This window comes from Protopterus annectens, chromosome 11.part0, assembly GCF_019279795.1.
Source record: "Protopterus annectens isolate FY-2018-M chromosome 11.part0, PAN1.0, whole genome shotgun sequence".
Classification (NCBI taxonomy): domain Eukaryota; kingdom Metazoa; phylum Chordata; order Ceratodontiformes; family Protopteridae; genus Protopterus; species Protopterus annectens.
In genome coordinates this window covers 758,218,925-758,237,709 of record NC_056745.1, presented here as the reverse complement: position 1 = coordinate 758,237,709, position 18,785 = coordinate 758,218,925, and the positions used below count along the sequence as shown (strand labels likewise).

Here is an 18,785-nt window from a genome sequence, read left to right as displayed (position 1 = left end):
GGTTGACGTGTCCAGGAGATTGGCATTTCTTGGGTAGGGGAATATTGCCTTTCCCTTGAGATTGTGTGATCTCAGAGTTAGCACCTGTAAATAGCAGAGATTATGAGGGGTGCAGGAGGGCTTGCCCTCGCCCCAAAAACTTTTGTTGTTGATTTAGCCTGATCTGGGATAATCCTTGGAACATGCTCAGTGAGTGATGACATTCCATTTTTTACATGGTAGTGATGAGGAAGCACTCACAATTTTTATAACTAGATTCAACATTACATTGATATTGACCTAGTGTAATACAACCAAACAGCAATACTAAAAAAAATCATATTCAAGTACTAAAAATGACGTATAGTTTTAGTAGCATATGCTGTAGCTACTACTACATTTGAATACAGATTTGTACAGAACCAAGCAAATGCAGTAGAAAATGCTATAATGTCAGAGCACTGGCACTTGAATATATTGGGTCACAGCACTCACAGTGAATAAATCATTCTGTAGACAAGATCATCTCTACATTATTTGGGAGTACTCACTGACTCTGTTTTGGTGTTTATACATGATATAGTGTAATATATATATTCTAACATATTGTAATATGTTTTTACCGTTTCATGTATGCCTGTATGTTAAAGAATAAAAATGCGTTTCTTTCTCTGTGTTGGTTTGCAAACATCCACGAGTTTAACATATTACTTCAATTGGAGCTTCACTTGTGGGCAGTATACAGAGGAATAAAACTTTAAATCGATTTTCCAGCACAAATAAATGCAACTGAAATGGATCATTAAACTGCAAAGTAGTTACATTTACTGCAATACAGTTAACGTTGACATTATTCAGAAGATAAGTTGTGTGATGTGAACTTGAAGCCAAAGCTAATGCCATTTTCTTCCTAAGTAACAATTTCTTGTGTTTTTATTCAGTATTACAAAATGTCAAATGTTGATTTGTAGAATCACTTTTATCCTAAACTGCAAAGCAAAATGTCAGACCTTCACTCAGAAAAATATGCTACCCATTCCAGTGTGCTTTAGTATGTATTCCAAAAAACAGTGCAAAGATATGAAAGGAAATTAACATTAAAGCATAGAAATTAGAAGGCTATCTAACATAAAGACTCTGTTTATTTTTTTGTTTGTTTGTTTGTTAATTAATGGTATATTGAAGGGCTAGGTACAACTGTACTGTTAACTTTCCCAAGCCTGCACAAAAATCCTTTTAACAAGTTATTAAGTTATAAGATCTTGGCTGCTTTTGATAACCATAGAGCCTGTACTTGAAACACCCAGTTCTGCCTCACAGTTTTGTCCAACACCTCCAGTATATGAAACTAATGTTTGTGGTAAAGTTACTTGTGCAGTGCTAGCACAGGAAAAAATTGAGTTGGCTGGAGCCCTTCATGAATCCTCTCAGCTACTGAAACAGCACTCACAGTGCACTGTAGCATATGGTTCTGTTTCTGCCATTGCACTGAAGTGCTGAAGTGGGTATTAGTGAACTGCCTTCTGTGCTGCTGTTTGGATTTGCTGCTGAACAGCCCAAAAGGAAGAGGAGGAGTTTTCAAATGACGAGATAATGCTAAAGTCAACACACTTTCATTGACAAATGTTAACATACTATTGTTCATGCTTCAAGGTTAATCTTTCTCTTCTCACACAGCTGTTGGCCATCTGTAGTGTTGCCCAACGTGTGCCAAATGTGAAGAAACTGAAAACACTGTCATCTGTTAGCATGTCTGGCAGGAGATTTGTGCATATTCTCAGATTAACTTGTATTGTATGCCAGCAAGCCTATTTGTAAAAATGTAAAGGAGTTTAAAATGTTGAGTATTTTCCTTGTTTAAACAGAATGTTTAGAGAATTTGTCACTGCTTTGACACAGTTCTAACTATTTATGTTTGAGAAGGACATTCTAAAGTACAAACTGTGGAGAATCAGCTGAGCAGTGAGTGATGTCATTGGAATGTTCCTAGATTTAAATTGGTAGAAAAATAATCTTTTTTTTCTTAAGAAAAATATAAAGAGGGTGACAACATGATAAATTTCCTTACATCTTGGCTACCTAATATCTTAAATCTACAGGAGTCCATTTCTTATGGCATGGAAAGAGCCCATAGGTCACTAGCAATTTCTTCATCTTCTAAAAAGGTAAACTTTAATCCAAGATCTATAATTGTACAGTTTCTCTCCTCTCAAGACAGGGAACTGGTATTGAAAACAGCATGGGCAACTCTCCAGTTAAGTTTAATGGCAACATCATAAAGATTTGATAACTATTCATCTGCAGTGATTACAAGAAGAAAGACATTTTTACCATTAATCAAGAAACTAAAAAAGAAACACTTTAAAGCTCATCTTTTGTTTTCTGCAAGACTTAAAAGTATTATTTCCGGAAAGTACCAAAACCTTTGACACATCAGACTCTCCTGTTTCATATCTACTAAGCAACAATATTATAAAACAATCAGAAGAAATGGATTGCAGTGGTTTTTCACTTAAGCGTCAAGCAGGGAAGAACAACTGGAAATTACTGAAAAAAGAAAAGACTAAAAGATAAATAGTCTCTTAACTACTGCTTCGTTTGTTTGTATTTACATTAGCAACTGTTTTACATTCAAATTTACGTAAAAAGAAATTTTACCTTTTCCATACACCATAAGGGAAAAAGGGAAAACTTTTTTTTCTCTCTTCTCTTGATTATATGCTTTTGATTTTGGAAAGCATTCATAATATAATATTACACAACAAAATAATTGACTTATAGTAAAGTCTACTAAAGAAATGCATATAGTCCCTTTTTAATAATCTAATATCAATGCAAAGCAATTTAACAATTACAAATGTATATGTATAGTGCTTAATATCTTTAAAGTTTTTCTATGCGTTACCCAAGAGAGAAGTTTCTATCTAATTTCAGTCTGGTTCATTTCACATGACATAATACAATGCATTTACTGCAATACTATCGCACCATGGCTAAGTACTACAAAAGTTAAATTATTTGGTTTAATCCAGTGAAGTTTTATACTTCTAATGCATATACATCTTCTGGGGTGGTTTTAATGGTTATGACAAATGCTTAATTAGATGTTAAAGTATATTATTGCATTGTTAGGCAAAAATGAAATGATTCAATATACTTTGCTGCATCAATTTTGTAATGGGATCCAAGCTAAAATATATGTGTTTAACTAGTTCTTTTAATAGCTGTATTTGTTAGTTTACTGTAGGATTCTGTTTTTAAATGTTTTATTAATGTTACATACTTAGGTGAGTTCTGTATACAATCACAAAGTGAAGGGGGTTGCTGTTAATTACTTCATGAGCACGAGTCGTAATTTTGAAGAGTTAAAACTATTTACTTATTTTTCTTTCTTGGTTTCCCACCGAGATTGCGACAATGAAATTGAGATTGTGAAACACTTTAACTCCTTTTTCCCCCCGAGTCCTTATCTCCAGCTTGAGCAAGCCCTCTGCTTAAATCCCTACACGAAAGTGTGGCTAGCTCAAAACGAAACTAAAAAGCTCAGACATGACGTAACAGCACTAAATAAAGGTGAATCTTGAGACATTTATGCTGTCTAGCATTGTAAAGTGATACATGCACTATTTCAGCCAAATTGATTTTACAGGTCTATTATTAACTGATCTGTAGAATTTTTTTTGGTATTTAAATACTTTAGTAGACTATATGAAGGAACTGCTTTCCTGATGTTTGTTAGAAGTGAATAGTGAAATAGACTTTTATTATTGTTTATTTTGGTCACTGTAACTTAGAGCTTATAAGTACTAATTCCAGTGGTGGTATCCTTTTTATATGGAGAATGGTATACATTTGTACTTTAATTAGATAAATGGTTCATAATAATAAGTGGCTGCTTTCTGTTAAAAGTAAAGTTATTAGCTGGTCTGATTTGGGGATGAGATGGATAGGTGTTTTAGAGGGTGCACTTGGATGGCTTGTCGATTCAAGTGTAAGGGTTCTTTTTTCCCCATAGAGTGCATGGATGTCTTTTTAACTCAATGTTTAATGTTTTATTTCTCTTTTCTTCACTTTTGGGTGCCTATATACTTTGGATATATTGTCATTCACAAATGACCAGGCCATTTCCTCTAGTTTTTATATATGTTTTCCCTTCTCTTTGGTTATGCATATATGTGTATATATATATATATATATATATATATATATATATATATATATATATATATATATATATATACTTCATAAACAAAAGACGAGGAGTAATGATTTTATGGAATAACTCAATTATAATGCCTAAAGTTATAAATACTTATCAAGATAGATCAGAAATGCTTTGTTTGGTAACTGTAGAGATAAGTGGGAGAATAATATATACATTAGTGAATCTATACTGGATCCCTGGGTTAGGAGTCAAGGTTGTTAAGCAACAGATAGAAAACATCATACAATACTCTAAAGTAAATATAATACTAGCTGGAGATTTTAACTGCATAATGAATGATAGTGACACTAACACTATAAACACACTTAGGAAAACTGCATCATCAAAGGCATTCACATAATTTATTGACTTGTTTAATCTAGTAGATAAATGAATATGCTGACTCAGACTCATTATTTTACACATTTGATTAACATTGGCATGGTTCTTATTCAAGAGCTGATAAATTATACCTATCAAGAGAATTAATTACAAAGCTAGACAAAGTCAAGGTAATTTCATGTCCCTTGTCAGATCATAACGCACTTACATTTGACCTAGAAGTGCATACAAGACGAAATATATCTGTCACTAGAATCCCATCTTAAATAACTAATTTAAAAGATTTTAAGGAATTTTATGTCAAAGAAATACAATTCTTTCTTGAAATAAATCTCACTAAAGATACATCACACACACACACACACACACACACACACACACACACACACACACACATATATATATATATATATATATATATATATATATATATATATATATATATATGGGACTCTATCTGTATCAATACTGTATGGTTCAATAATAAGAGAAAGCAATGGAATAAAGATTTGGTGGATCTGCAAGCAAACATTGATAAATTAAAACTTACATTTAAAAAGAGGTGAAGCACTTAACTAATGAACTGGAAGAAAAGAATAAAAATATTTAGCAATTTTACATCACAAAACTATGATTGAACTAGAGAAAATTAAGCTTGCATCTTATTCAATGAATTCTAGAAATCAGAGGAGAATAACAAATGGAACTAAAAAAAATAATAAAATAAAATCAGATAAAGGAAGTATGTATACCGGGCACCAAGAAGAAAGTATCAGATTTAGAGGGAATATTGAAAGCTTTAAGAATATATTATCTTAATATTAACTCACAGAGTGCAGAACTAAAACTGCTAACTATAATAAGTTAATTTCTTAAGAAAAATATAAAAATTAAATTACATGATCAGCATATCAAGTTAATTGATAAGCAAATAGCAGTGACTGAAATCAAATGCCAAATTAATAGGCTAAACCTTAACAAAGCACCTGGTGTAGATAATATTACTCCAGAAGTGTTTAAAGTTATGACTAAGGAAGCTATACTTTTATTGTCAAGGGTGTTCAGTTTAGTAAAGGAAGGCATAGATATACCTCCTTCTTGGAAGTGTATGATACTATTCCCTTTTTTGAAATCTGAAAAAAATGCTAAAATGTTCTTCTTCTAGACCTATATCACCGTTGAATGTTGATTACAAACTGTTTATGGCAATTCATGCATATAAAATTAAGCAGTTGATTCCTTTATTAACAGGTGAAGATCAAACAGGCTTCATAAAGGACAGGAACACTTATGGTAAAATTAAAATTTCTTTGTTTGACTATATAAATCTAACAGAAATATGAACCTAGTGAGCCTAGACATAAACAACGCTTTTAATTCAATTAATTGGAATTATCTAATCCTAGCACTAGAAAATATGGTTTCCTCGCATAACTTTACTCAGTTAATAACATTATTTTATGAGAAATCTTTAGCTTATGTCAAGATTGTGTCATGTTTTTCTACTTCAATATCAATTACTCAGGGTACAAAGCAAGGATGCCCTTTATCTCCTTTTTTGTTTGCTTTTCTAATAGAGCCCTTTGCACATTATATTAGAGTGAATTCATACATTAAATATATACTGGTTGGGAATAAACTAGAAATGAAGATGCAACTCTTTACTGATGACATTGCTAACCCTAAATGACAATGTTAATTCACTATCTGCGTTATTTAAATCAATTGAATACTTTCAGTCTCTTTCTGGTCTCATATTTAATGAAAACAAAACAAAATTGTTGCTAATGAACTCTGACAAAAGGAATGTAAATAATTTTCTCAATGTCTTGTTCCTGATGATAAAACCAAATACTTGAGGGTTATATTAATGAAAACTACAAATGAGACATTAACTACTAATTATAACAATATTTTAAACCATATAAAAGTCTCATACAGAAATGGAGCAAATTCTTCTCAGATTATACATAATTAAAATTATTATTTTCCTGAAGCTATTATATTTTCTACAAGCATTCTTTATTTCCCCTCCTAAAATATATAAATCAGTTTAACAGATTAATGCTTAACTTTTTATGGTATGATAGTAAACCCAGAATCATCACCTGAATGATTGGGAAGCTGGACACCATCTATTATAAAGACATTATTCTTGTGTTTGAGCACCTCTTATTCAGCTAGATGGAAGCAAATACACAAAAGCATGTGGTTAAAATCAAGTCAGTCAGTGTCACTGCGATGCACAAAATTGGTATCCAATAGTTTTCACAGGATGGTTAGAGAATATACAGCCTTTGATAAAAAGAAATATAGTTCTAAATTAAAATTATACAATACTTACCTAAACAAGAATACCGATATCAAGGCTTGAATATTTTTGTTATCTCCCATTGCTTATACCCATAATTATATGAAAACTTTTAACATGGCCACAATCAAAATTCTTAAAGAAAAGGAGCTAGTCTTCGGGCATTGACTGTTACGTACTGGTAAACTTCTAACAATGGGAAAATTAAAAATGAATTCAATCTGGACAGTAACATGTGGCTAGTAATACAGCATTTAAGGCAATATGTTATGAATAGATTAGAGTTAGAGTCCAACTATTAGATAAAATGTCCCTAAATTTGATGAATATCTCATTTTCTCAACAAATCATACTGTCCAAGGAAAAGGTTATTTATCAAAAATGTATAAATAATCAAAATCAGTAAAATATATTATAAAGAAAAATTTGGGGATTACTATGAAGTAATTAACAAATAAGCTCCTGATGATAATGTGAAAAGATTAATACTTGCTTCTCTTAAATGTATTTCCCTGTCAATCCAATGGAAATTATTTGCATGGAAATTTTTTCATAGGTCTTTTCTGACACCAAAAAAAACTCTTCAAAACAGGTGTACTCTACATTGCAGTTGACCATGAACAAAACAAAAAAAAATACCCAGCATCCAAACTCTTTTCTGACACCACGCAGACTGGAATTAATGTTTAAACAAGAAATTGGATGCTGGAGATGTAAAGAAAAAATTAAGGCAGACTGGCAACACATGCTTTGTGTGTCAGTTGCTTAAAACATTTTGGGATAAGTTAAATCAATTTTTACAAACAGTTTTTAACGATAACATTCAGCTGCCTAAATCTATAATTCTGTCAACGCACCCATTCCACAATGTGTTCCTAGTGAAAATGTTCACTTCTTTGGATCCTTCTAGCTGTCATACACAACAGAATCGCATCTAACTGGAATAATGAAACATCTCCAAATTTTAAAGACTTCAGAAGCATTGAATTGCGTCTGTATCTTGGATGGAATTAACAACTATCAGCAGATGAACAGAAAAGATCGCTTCATATTACAATTCCTGGTGAAAAGTGGTGGTAATATTGGAGAGAAGTGACTGATAGACTATATGAACTTATCTTATATTTTGAAGACTTTTCTCTTTTGATCAAGTCAATTTAGGCACTCATGTAAATAGTTTGTTTTGTTGGCTAGTTATGTATTTTTAGACTATTGTTTGTGTTGTTGACAATGTATGATTAGTTCTCTTTGAGATAGTAAATAATTTTCTCGTTCTATAAAAATTCAATAAAAAGATTTTGGAGAGAGTGATGCCTGTTGCAAGGATATTGACTGGATCTACCCTTTCCAAACTTTTTGAAACTTAAAAAGGCAATAGTCAAGGATGCCTCCCCACCACTCTTCTCTATTCTGATCATTTTAGACCTATTAACGAGACAGACTTCTGCAACATTCTAATATTACAGGTTGGAAGTTGGATTATAAGGGATTTAAGAAATCAGTGTTTCTTGATAATTGTCTGACTCTGTCTAGAGTCCCAGGAATGGATTTTCCTTTATTAGAGAGTGTATTTAATTTAATCTTAAGATGAATTCAGCCAAGATTGATTCTTTTCCCGTAAAATCTGATGCCACTAATTTTAAAAGTGAGAGTCCTGCATTTCCCTGTAAGTGGTCCTCTACTAAATCAGGATACTCGAAGTATAACAATACAGTCCTCCATCACCTCAGCCATTTCTACTAGTCTTGCTAAGTTATGGTCAGAGTTGCTTGTGTCTATACATTCCTGGAATAAAATTCCCTTTTTTCATTAATTGACAGGGTTGTTGCTATCAGATTGTGTTTTGTCTTTACCTCTACTATTTATTTATTTATACTAGTTCATAATTCTGCTGCTTGGCTATCCAAGACAGAAAAAATAATGTTTAGCTTCATATGAAGCTCAAGTCAGTGTAAACTTAGCTCTAAGATTTTATCTTCACTGGCTGCTTCTGGAGGTTTACTTTTTCCAAACCTAAAAGAAGCATGCAATGACATTTTCTTTGCAGAAGTTTTTTTAAAACTTGTTTGAGTCCACCCACTTCATTGTGTGCTAGGCTTGATGTTTCACTATTAGGCCTCTCCTCACCTTTGGCACTTGTATGGGAAGTAATTAACTACTGCACTATCATCATGACACTATCTAACTCTTACACAAAAAGATTTTAACTGTTTTGTGTAAGATTGTTTACATACGTTATCTAGGCCTGGCAGACATGCCTATATGGGGGAATCACATCATCAAGATATGATTGTCTAGTACATTGACTTGATTGAATTTGATTGAATTTGTAAAAGTATTTCAATGCTCAGTGATTATGTGCTGGGTATACCACTGTGACATTAATCCATCTGTGCAAAGTGTATGGCCTTGACCATCAGATCTCTGGAAGTATTTCCAACATTTTTTTTAACTTATTATTGTCCATCTGGTCTTGCCCATTCTTTAGCCATTAAAGCTACATTTTTATATTCAAAGTTACTTAGACCAGAAGTTAAGACTACAATCAAAATATTATCAATCAATCTGAGCTATTTTGTTACTCTGTATTGGATCATAATTTGGAATTTTTGCCTTCCTTTCCTATATTGCATGCCTGTGAGTTTAAAATGTATTCAACAGGTACAAACCCCTGGCAAAAAGCACAACAGTGGGCTATGCCAGTCAGGGTTGTTGTAAAAGCTGCTGCTGCCCAAATGCAGACAATTGTCATAAATTCTGTACTTGCCCCTGTGTTCAGACTTTCTGGACCATGCAAGTGACCAAGCTGGAAGTGTTTTTGGAGTACACTACCAGCCTAATTTACAGAATTGGATAACATTGCAGTCTGATGAATTCAGCCAATTTAACCTAGATGGAAAGAATTGTATTCTTGTTCTTTCAACATTAATGAAAACATTTTAGGCTCTCACTGGAAAAATGCTAAGCTGCTAACTACTAGTGCTCTAAGTATAGGATGTTGACTGACAGCACTTCTATTTTAACACTCTTAATGTTGCTGTTTTTAATAATGTTGACATTATGTTAATAATATCTGCTTTAGATGACTTTGTAAATAGTTATTGTTGCTGTTTTATATCACATTTATATGATGCGATTTTGTATCTATTTGTTACTTGTTATGTACATGTGTTAATTGTGATTGTTGCCGATGCAATTAAAATCAAGCATTTATCTTGCCTGATGTTACTTTCTACAGACATAGAATGAACTGTGAAAACAGGACTCTTTATTGTGACTCTTCCTCTCCTGCAGATTGCAGTGACAGTACTGAGATTTCTTTTAGAAGAGCACATTTGTCTTTCTCAGAGATTTTGCTTCCTTTGCTTTTATTAGTGGCCATCACTGATATAGTATTTAAAGGAAAATTTGAAAGTTGGTGTTAAAATAGTGCCTGATTTAGTAGCTTTTTAAAGTTAGAAATGTACTGCCAATGTTTCTAGCTAACTTGTGAGAAATTTGACACGTGACTAATAGCTTATGCTAAGGTAGATCTGGATTGTGTTATAGTCTAGTAAAGTTTTATTCATCCTGGAGCTGAATTAATGTCTTTAATGTAACCAGCCTTCTATGCACTGAGGTACCTCAACCAAAGACAATGAAGCAGTGCTGCCTCAAATAACAGTAAAAAGTAACACACGAGTTACAAAAAATGCTATGTAGACAGACTGCAACATCAAACGTAAACAAAAGACCTAGAGAGCAGTATGAAAATATATATTTTTTTCATTTTGATGTAGCATACTTTGGGTTAGATTAAAGGAAAGTAAAACAAATGTGAATCATAAAAAAAAAAATTGGCATCTAGATGGAGTTTTGTTGCTGAAAGGTAAGCTTGTCACACTTGCTTATGTTCAGGCTCAGAAATGTAGATCGAGGTCAGTCTGTGAATCTAAATGTGAGGCTGATCATTTATTATTTATCACACAAATTTCAATACCTAGGTTAAAGACTTTAACTCTTGTAGCTAGAAGTAGTCACCAAACCTGGTTAAGCTTTTTTATGCTCATACGTTTGGATATAGCTTCCCATCCATGATCACATGATGCAACAGATGATGAGAAGCACACTGGAAATAAATCAAAATTTTTTTATATAAAGCCAAACAGAAGCAATTTGAGGCATTAAGCAAATAGAATAATTCCTAAATTAGAACACATTTAGAACATATTTGTATGCAGTACTTCCAATGCTAGAGAAAAGGAAAAGTACTTTTTTATGCAACAGAAGTTGGCATTTGGTTAGAGCTAACTCCTGGAAATATTTGACAAGATTCATTGTTGAGTTCTTTTATACTTAAAGGTTTCCAGTCCATAATTTGTTTCTGCAATAAAGTTTCTTTGTTACAATTGGTGAAATGCATCTTCCAGAACGAGACTTATGTTAAATACCTTTGTTTCTGTTTGAAGGAAAACTTTTGTCTTCGCTGGAAACGAGAGCTAAACATTCACATTTTTATAGATTTAAAAGAGAGCTCCAACTAGATGTTCAGTTTCTTTCTCATCACACAGCACCTTTTCTTCCCTTTCATACAATCCCAATAGTTCCACATGCAAACTAAAATATAATTTTAGTTGTGCTTTCACTGATGTCCACCTTTCATCGACTCCCTATAAATCGGTCGTCTTTATTTTTTAATGTATATATATGCATTTTTTGTTTTGTTAATTCTTGCATTATTTCCTTCTAGTATTTGTGACATCATCTGTGTTGTCATGTGAGTTGGGTGAAGTAACTACATCTCAGGCTATTACAATCTTAGGAAGTCTAACTAATTAGGCAGATCACTGATTCTTGCCCGAGTCGGGAACTAGCTGCAGTCATTCTGTTTTGTGCTTTACCTGTCACAGATGTCAAACTTTTTTCACCTGTGCTACAAAATATGGCTTGGCGCTACAATTCTGAGTCTGAATAAAAGAAATGCAGAAGCTATTCTTTTAAGCCTTGTATTCAAATGTATTTTAAAATGCTGTGTTAGAGATGACCACTGAAAATGGCACAAAAAGTCAAAGCATGTCAGTGCAAAAAAACTGTTTAAAAGTAAGAAACTAAAATACTTTCATAAAATGCGCTATTTTTCCAATAAAATTACAACAGGAAGGCAAAACCTTTGACTGTGAAAAAATCATACAGTGTGTGTGCCACTCTGCATACCGTTTGGGGGTGTAGTGAATTAGAAAATATTGATAACCGCATTGAGTTATGCAGGGACTTTAGTACTACAAACATGATGAAAGTTGGCTTGTTTCCGTTTTGGGATATGGTTGCCTTTAAGAAAATTGATTTGGGCCATAATTCTTTCCTTTTAAATGCCCTTCAGATGAAAAGCCATAATCTTGTTTAATAAAAATCAAAGAAAACAAAATCACGTTTACCTACGCGTTGAATGGAAAGATGAGATCTGGCAGATTTCAATACTAGCATCTTGACAGGATAGAAGGCTGAAAATAACTGGTCTTAGCTGGTGAGAAGGTGAAGAATCTGTATGAAATGAATAATTTGTGTGCTGAATCTATGTGAAATGAATAATTGTGTGCTGAATCTCTATGAAATTAATAATTTGTGTGCTGTCTGAACTACAGGATAAAAACTGAGGCAAATCTAATGCATTTAGGTTTCATGTTGTGGGATACATCAGTGATGATGAATCCTTCTAATGCTTCTTTGGATTCCTGTCAATTTAATGAAAAGGAATATATACTGAATGTCGTAACACTGAATGTACAATGTTGAAATGTCAAAATCAAAATGTCTGTTCTGCTGCATATGTAGAGAGCAAAACTTGCCCCCCCCCCCCCCCACACACACACACACACACACACACACACACGACACATGTTAGCTTTTGATTCCAAGTTTCACTGACAGGGGAGTGGTACTGTTTGTTACATGAATGTGCAATGGCACAGTGTCCAAGTGTAGTACATATATACTATTACTAGACAATATGAGTTCAGCATTGAAAAGTTTTAACATTTCAGGATTTTATATTCTGCTTTTCAGCGTACTACTGTTCAGTAACTTATTACATACTGTGCTTCTGCATAATCTTTTCCATTTTCTGAGTTGGACTGATTTTGTTGCTCAGAAATTCATTTTGCAGCTCAGCAATTCATTTTGCAGCTCAGCCTTATGTAGCCTGCAAACTATATATTTCAGAACTGATCCTATCTCTGTTAACATATTTGGTGCTGAGTGAATAAAGCACCGGCTGATAAGTGCTTTAAGATTTTTTTATTTCTGAAGAAGAATTTTGTAGACCCTGCTTTCAATCCCATATTTCTTATTTTTATAGATGCCCACCTACAGAGATTTCCTTTTGTAACATTTATTCTTCGTGGTAGATGTTTTCCCTTTAGAGCTGTTCTACAAAGCTCCAGGTCTATTTTGCATATTAATCCTTTCAAATATTATTCACTATTCTGTGCCCTCTTATCCCTGATAGTCATGTTATCTCAGCTAAGAGTAAGATAACAAGCTAATGTTTCCGCCTTAGAAACTCAATATAAAATATAATGGTGGAGAGTTTTGTTTGAGGGTTCCACTATGACTCAAAGATTTACAACTCGGTAAAAAAACAACTTGAAGAGCATAAATGGTCAGGAAATCAAATGAAAACAAAATTAAAAATGTAAACACTTTTTGCTGATGAGGCAAGCCCTCCTGTACCTCCCCATGTGAAGAGGGTAAGCCCCCTTCACATCCTCAGACTTGTATGTACTAATTCCATAGTCACGAAAACAAAAATAGAAAAGTCTCATAAAAACAGAAATTGTTGCTGGTGCACAAATGGGAAAGTCTCACATAAAACAGGAATTGTTGCTGGTGCGCACATGGAAAAGTCTCACAAAAACAGGAATTTTTGCTGCTGCGCACATGCAAATGTCTAACAAAAAACAGGAATTATTGCTGGTCCACACATGGAAAAGTCCATAGCTGGCTTTAGGCACCAGTGAACCCTGTGGTCGCTGGGGGCCCCCTGTTCCCTGGGTGCCCCAACCACAGCAAGTTATCTTATCCTGATATTTTGTTACATGTCTGTCAAACCAACAAAAGTTAGTACAGCATTCTTGTATACTTAAACTCTTATTTATGCCTCCTTTAAAATTCAAAGATATTTCTGGTTGTAGTAACAGTGTTTTGTCAAGTAACAGGCATCAGAATTCTATTAAATATTTTACCACTGACGGTGCCCGTGGCTTAGTTGAATCCTGCTGTTGGACATTTTCTCCACTTGCTGTACCCGTGACTGCAGGGAGCCCCCCTTAATCATCCTCGACTGTGTAGGGGCCCCACAAAAGGTGCTGCAGGTTGGGGAAAAATGAGGAAGAAAAAATGTATTAACTTCCTGATTATGCTATTTAACCTGAACAGGGCTGTGATATGACCCTGTTGGGATGAAGCTGATAATGAACATGAGCAAGGTAAGCACTAGAGAGATCAGCAGCTCAGAGTGACTGATCTTGGTGCAAACTTTGCATTTTAAGAAGAGCTGATACTTCTGATCAACCGGGATAGTTTTCTCTTTGAGGGAATTTTATAAATACAAGCATAACACCAGATAGTATAACTCTCTCAATTCATTTGCTTAAGAATTCAGTGCAATCCCAAAAATAATAGAATAAAGGCTCAGAATCAGGACTACATTTTAAATATTATGCTAATGCACTTAAAAAGTTAGCAGAATAACACCTTTTGCATCAGCACATATTTTTGAACAATAGGTATAAAACTGAGATGTCTGGATTGATTGACTGTTTGTAATCCTGAATGATTTACCAGCAAATCAAACTTTTAACAAAGGAGAAAGTACATGTATGAACAAAATCAGGGAAGGTCTGTGAAATCAGGGACAGTGACAGGTATGCATTACTGCCCATTGAGGTAAAAAAGTGACTTACCCCTGCTGCTATTTGACAACTGCTAAACATCAGTCACTGATCTGGTGTGGCAGTACCAGTGTTGCACAATATATTGCTATTTGCTAAAATAACTACAAAACTAGGACTGCTATGGCTTATGCTTGTCTGTGCATAAAATAAAGATACTACCTTGTTCCTGAATATAATTGCAGAAATGCAGATTGGAAAAGGCTGGTTGCTTTGCACACTTGATGTTAGTGTGTTGTATACCAATATTCTACATTAGGCGGGGCTTTCAGCTTTGGATTTTGGGCTCGCATGTACCTCTTCGTATGATCCTGGGTTTAGTACTTTCCTGTTATGCCTCACTGAGCATGTGTTGATTAAAAATATATTTTGATAATACATGCTACTTGCAACTAAAAGGGACTGCTATGGGGGCATCCTTTGCTCCCATTTATACAGACCTATTTATGGGATTCATTGAGCATCATTTGATATATTTTGCTAGTCACAACATTTATCTTAGGGCTATGGACATTTGGCACCGCTATTTGGATGACTGTTGGCTTGTTTGGCATTCCAATGAGATCTGTCTGCATGGATTTGTAGAATATTTAAATGAAAATAAGTGGGGCATTGCATTTACAGTAAATTATCATCCAAAGATGATCACTTTTTTTGGATGTTGAAGTGAATGTGCTAGATGATTGGACTTTGAGTACCACTGTACATAGGAAACATCCTCAGATGAATACACTTCTTGATGCCACTAGTCATCCCAAACATGTTGAATTTGTTCAATTGCAGCTGACTATGACATACAGGCCAAAGATAAGGCACAAAGGTTTTGTAAAAAGGGTTATCCAAATAGGAGCATTGAGAAAGCTATAACTTTTGTACAACAGGTTGATAGACAACAAGTACTTAAATATCGTGATAAAAATCAGACACAAGGTTTACCTATTAGGATCATCATGGAGTTTGGAAACAATACTGTTTTTTACAGAACATTATATATCAACATTGGGATATATTACAAATGGATAAGTTAAAGGATTTATTACTAGGAAGATGTAGATTCTCCTACAGGAGAGGCAACAGCATGCATGGCTGGATCAATCATTATAAGAAAGGGAATAAGATGGCACAAACAGTTACACAGACGAGACTGGATGGCAGCAAACTAATGGGCATTGTAGCTTTTGTACTCTTGTCCCAAAACAAGATTCCTTCACCTCTCCTAATTGTCCTAAAATATTTGATATTTTGTTTTTTGGTAAGTGTAGCAGTGATGGGGTGGTATATATGGTTAAATGTACTTGTTCAGCTTTTTATGTAGGGCAGACATCACGTCCATTCAAATTAAGAATATCTGAGCAAGGATTTATTACCAGGAAGATGTAGATTCTCCTATAGGAGAGGCAATAGCATGTGTGGCTGGATCAGTCATTATAAGAAAGGGAATAAGATGGCACAAACAGTTACACAAACGAGATTGGATGGCAGCAAATTAATGGGCTTTTTATGTAGGGCAGACATCATGTCCATTCAAATTAAGAATATCTGAGCATTTAAGTGATATTAAGTGTACTAGAAGCACCAATGCTCTATATAAACATAGCCTTAAACATCCCACTGCCAAATTTTCTTCTACCATTATTGACAGAATTCAAAAGCAATATATGCACCTGGAGGGTTTGCATTCTTTTTAAATTATAAGGAACGCATGTGGATAATTAAATTAGGGGCTTTGTTTCCCACTGATTTAAATGAGCAATTGTAATCAACCAATGAAATTGTTGTGACAATATGTATTTTTTATTTAAATGTTTGCTTTTTGGGAGCACATTTAATTAGCACTGATGAAGGCTATAAACTGAAACCAGTATGCTTTTTCACCTGTTTGGTGTTTGGAAATAATGTTTTAAGTGCTTCCTATCTGGATGGAATCCTTGGTGTTTGATTAAACTTGGACTTGAACAAGTTGCTATATTGTGTGCAGACCCCTGCAGTTGAACTTTTGTTTTTTTGAGTCTGGCACCTTACCGTACTTGCGTGGGAGTTGGTATTCTTCTACTGCACACATGGAAAAGTCTCACAAAATACAGGAATTGTTGCTGGTGCGCATATGGAAAAGTCTCATAAAAAACAGGAATTGTTGGTGCTACATGGAAAAGTCTCACAAAAAAACAGGAATTGTTGCTGGTGCACACATGGAAAAGTGTCACAAAAAACAGGAATAGTTGCTGTTGTGCACATGGAAAAGTCTCACAAAAAAACAGGAATTGTTGCTGTTGTGCACATGGAAAAGTCTCACAAAAAAACAGGAATTGTTGCTGGTGTGCACTTGGACAAGTCTCATAAATAACAGGAATTGTTGCTGGTGTGCTCATGGAAAAGTCTCACAAAAAACAGGAATTAAAAAACAGGAATTGTTGATGCTACATGGAAAAGTCTCACAAAAACAGTAATTGTTGCTGGTGTGCACATGGAGAAGTCTCACAAAAACAGGAATTGTTGCTGGTGCACACATGGAAAAGTCTCACAAAAACAGGAATTGTTGCTGGTGCATGTTTAGAAACTGCACTGGCAATGATTTCCTTTGGAAAACAACCTGTGCTCGGCAAATTGATTACTCATCCAGTTTACACCTGATGAGTAGTTAGCAAGCCATATGTGAATGCTGCTAACAGAGTGAAGATCATTTTATGATCTCCTGACAGAGATGGTCTTTTAAGTTTTCCAGGACATTGTCATGTGTTTCTGTCCACATTTACTGCGTCCTTTCTTGGATAAATTTGTGCGTGCATGGCCCTGTAATGGCGGAAACATTTCACCTTTCACTGTAATTTGCCATGCCTATGAGACTTGTGTTATACCTTAGAGGTGCATTTCAAAATTCAGAAGACTATAACTGTGATCCTGGGAAAAATGTAACTACATCTACGATGTAATAAAAAATTCATTAAGTCTGAGATTGCAGTACCTTAGAAGATTCACACTATTCTGAGGTAAAGAGATGTCTGGGTTAATATATAAATAAAGGAGGTATATGGGCACATCACACATTGTCAAGGGGTACAAGGAGTGAAGTTTCTTCAAAAAAAGCCTTGCTTGTTTGGCAGTTTCAAAATTCATTGTTTTTTGTTTCAATTTTAGTTTATTTCGTCGGCATGTAACACAATTGTAGTCTTCCAGTATGTGATAGAGAGCCGTCTTTGGGCTGTTGTACATTTAAGATCACTTTGTTCTTGGCTCAGGAGAAATCTGTTTGTGTGGAAATATAAAACCACAGAATTCCAATCTACCCTCATTCATTTCATATTTTTAATTGTGTTTTAGTTTCTCTTAAATATCTGAAATAGTGTTGCAAAGCTCGAGTCAATGTTTTTTCCCATTTTGCTTCTAATATGAGTTAGTACTGTTCCATGTAGCTGACACGCAGATTTCACATTAGTCTCCAGCTGTAGATTGATCTCATTTTTAGCTTCCTAGTTCTATAGAAAATATATCTTGCTTAAGTGCACACAAAATTAGTATAGCTCATATCACTCATTTCTCAATTTACTGATGCTATAACCTCTCCCTAGTGATAACTACTGTCACTTTTTTTTAAATTTTCCGTACATATCCCTTCCCGATCTGTACCCCCCTTCCTACTCTATCTATGTTTCCCCATCTGCTTTTACCCTAATTATTCTCTGCTCTGTACTTGACAGCAGCTGTATATTTATTTTTTATTACTGCTTCCACTTTTGCCCTTTGTTCCTTTGATCATAAGTTTTCAGGATTCCATATGTATCCCAGTCTTAAAGATCATATCTAAAGGTGTGAAATATTTTTTTCACACACAAAAATGTATCTTAATGCATGTAAGCATTTTTCTGTGTAAAAACAAAAGTTCATTTTGCAGCTTTTAAAAAATATATAGTTTTAAAGATTTCTTCTAAATGCAGAAGACTAAACGAACAGAGCCATGTATTAAAATGAATGGGCAGGCATGTGACTCTGACATCAGTTTCGGTTCCAGCTCTAATTATGCTGG

General features: G+C 34.2%; 1 protein-coding gene across 2 annotated transcripts in view; it reads left to right on the top strand.

Annotated features, from left to right (window-relative positions):
• FAR2 (fatty acyl-CoA reductase 2) overlaps positions 1 to 18,785 on the top strand; it is a 1,505,975-nt gene that overhangs the window by 1,019,063 nt on the left and 468,127 nt on the right. The gene's annotated exons all lie outside the window — the stretch shown is intronic.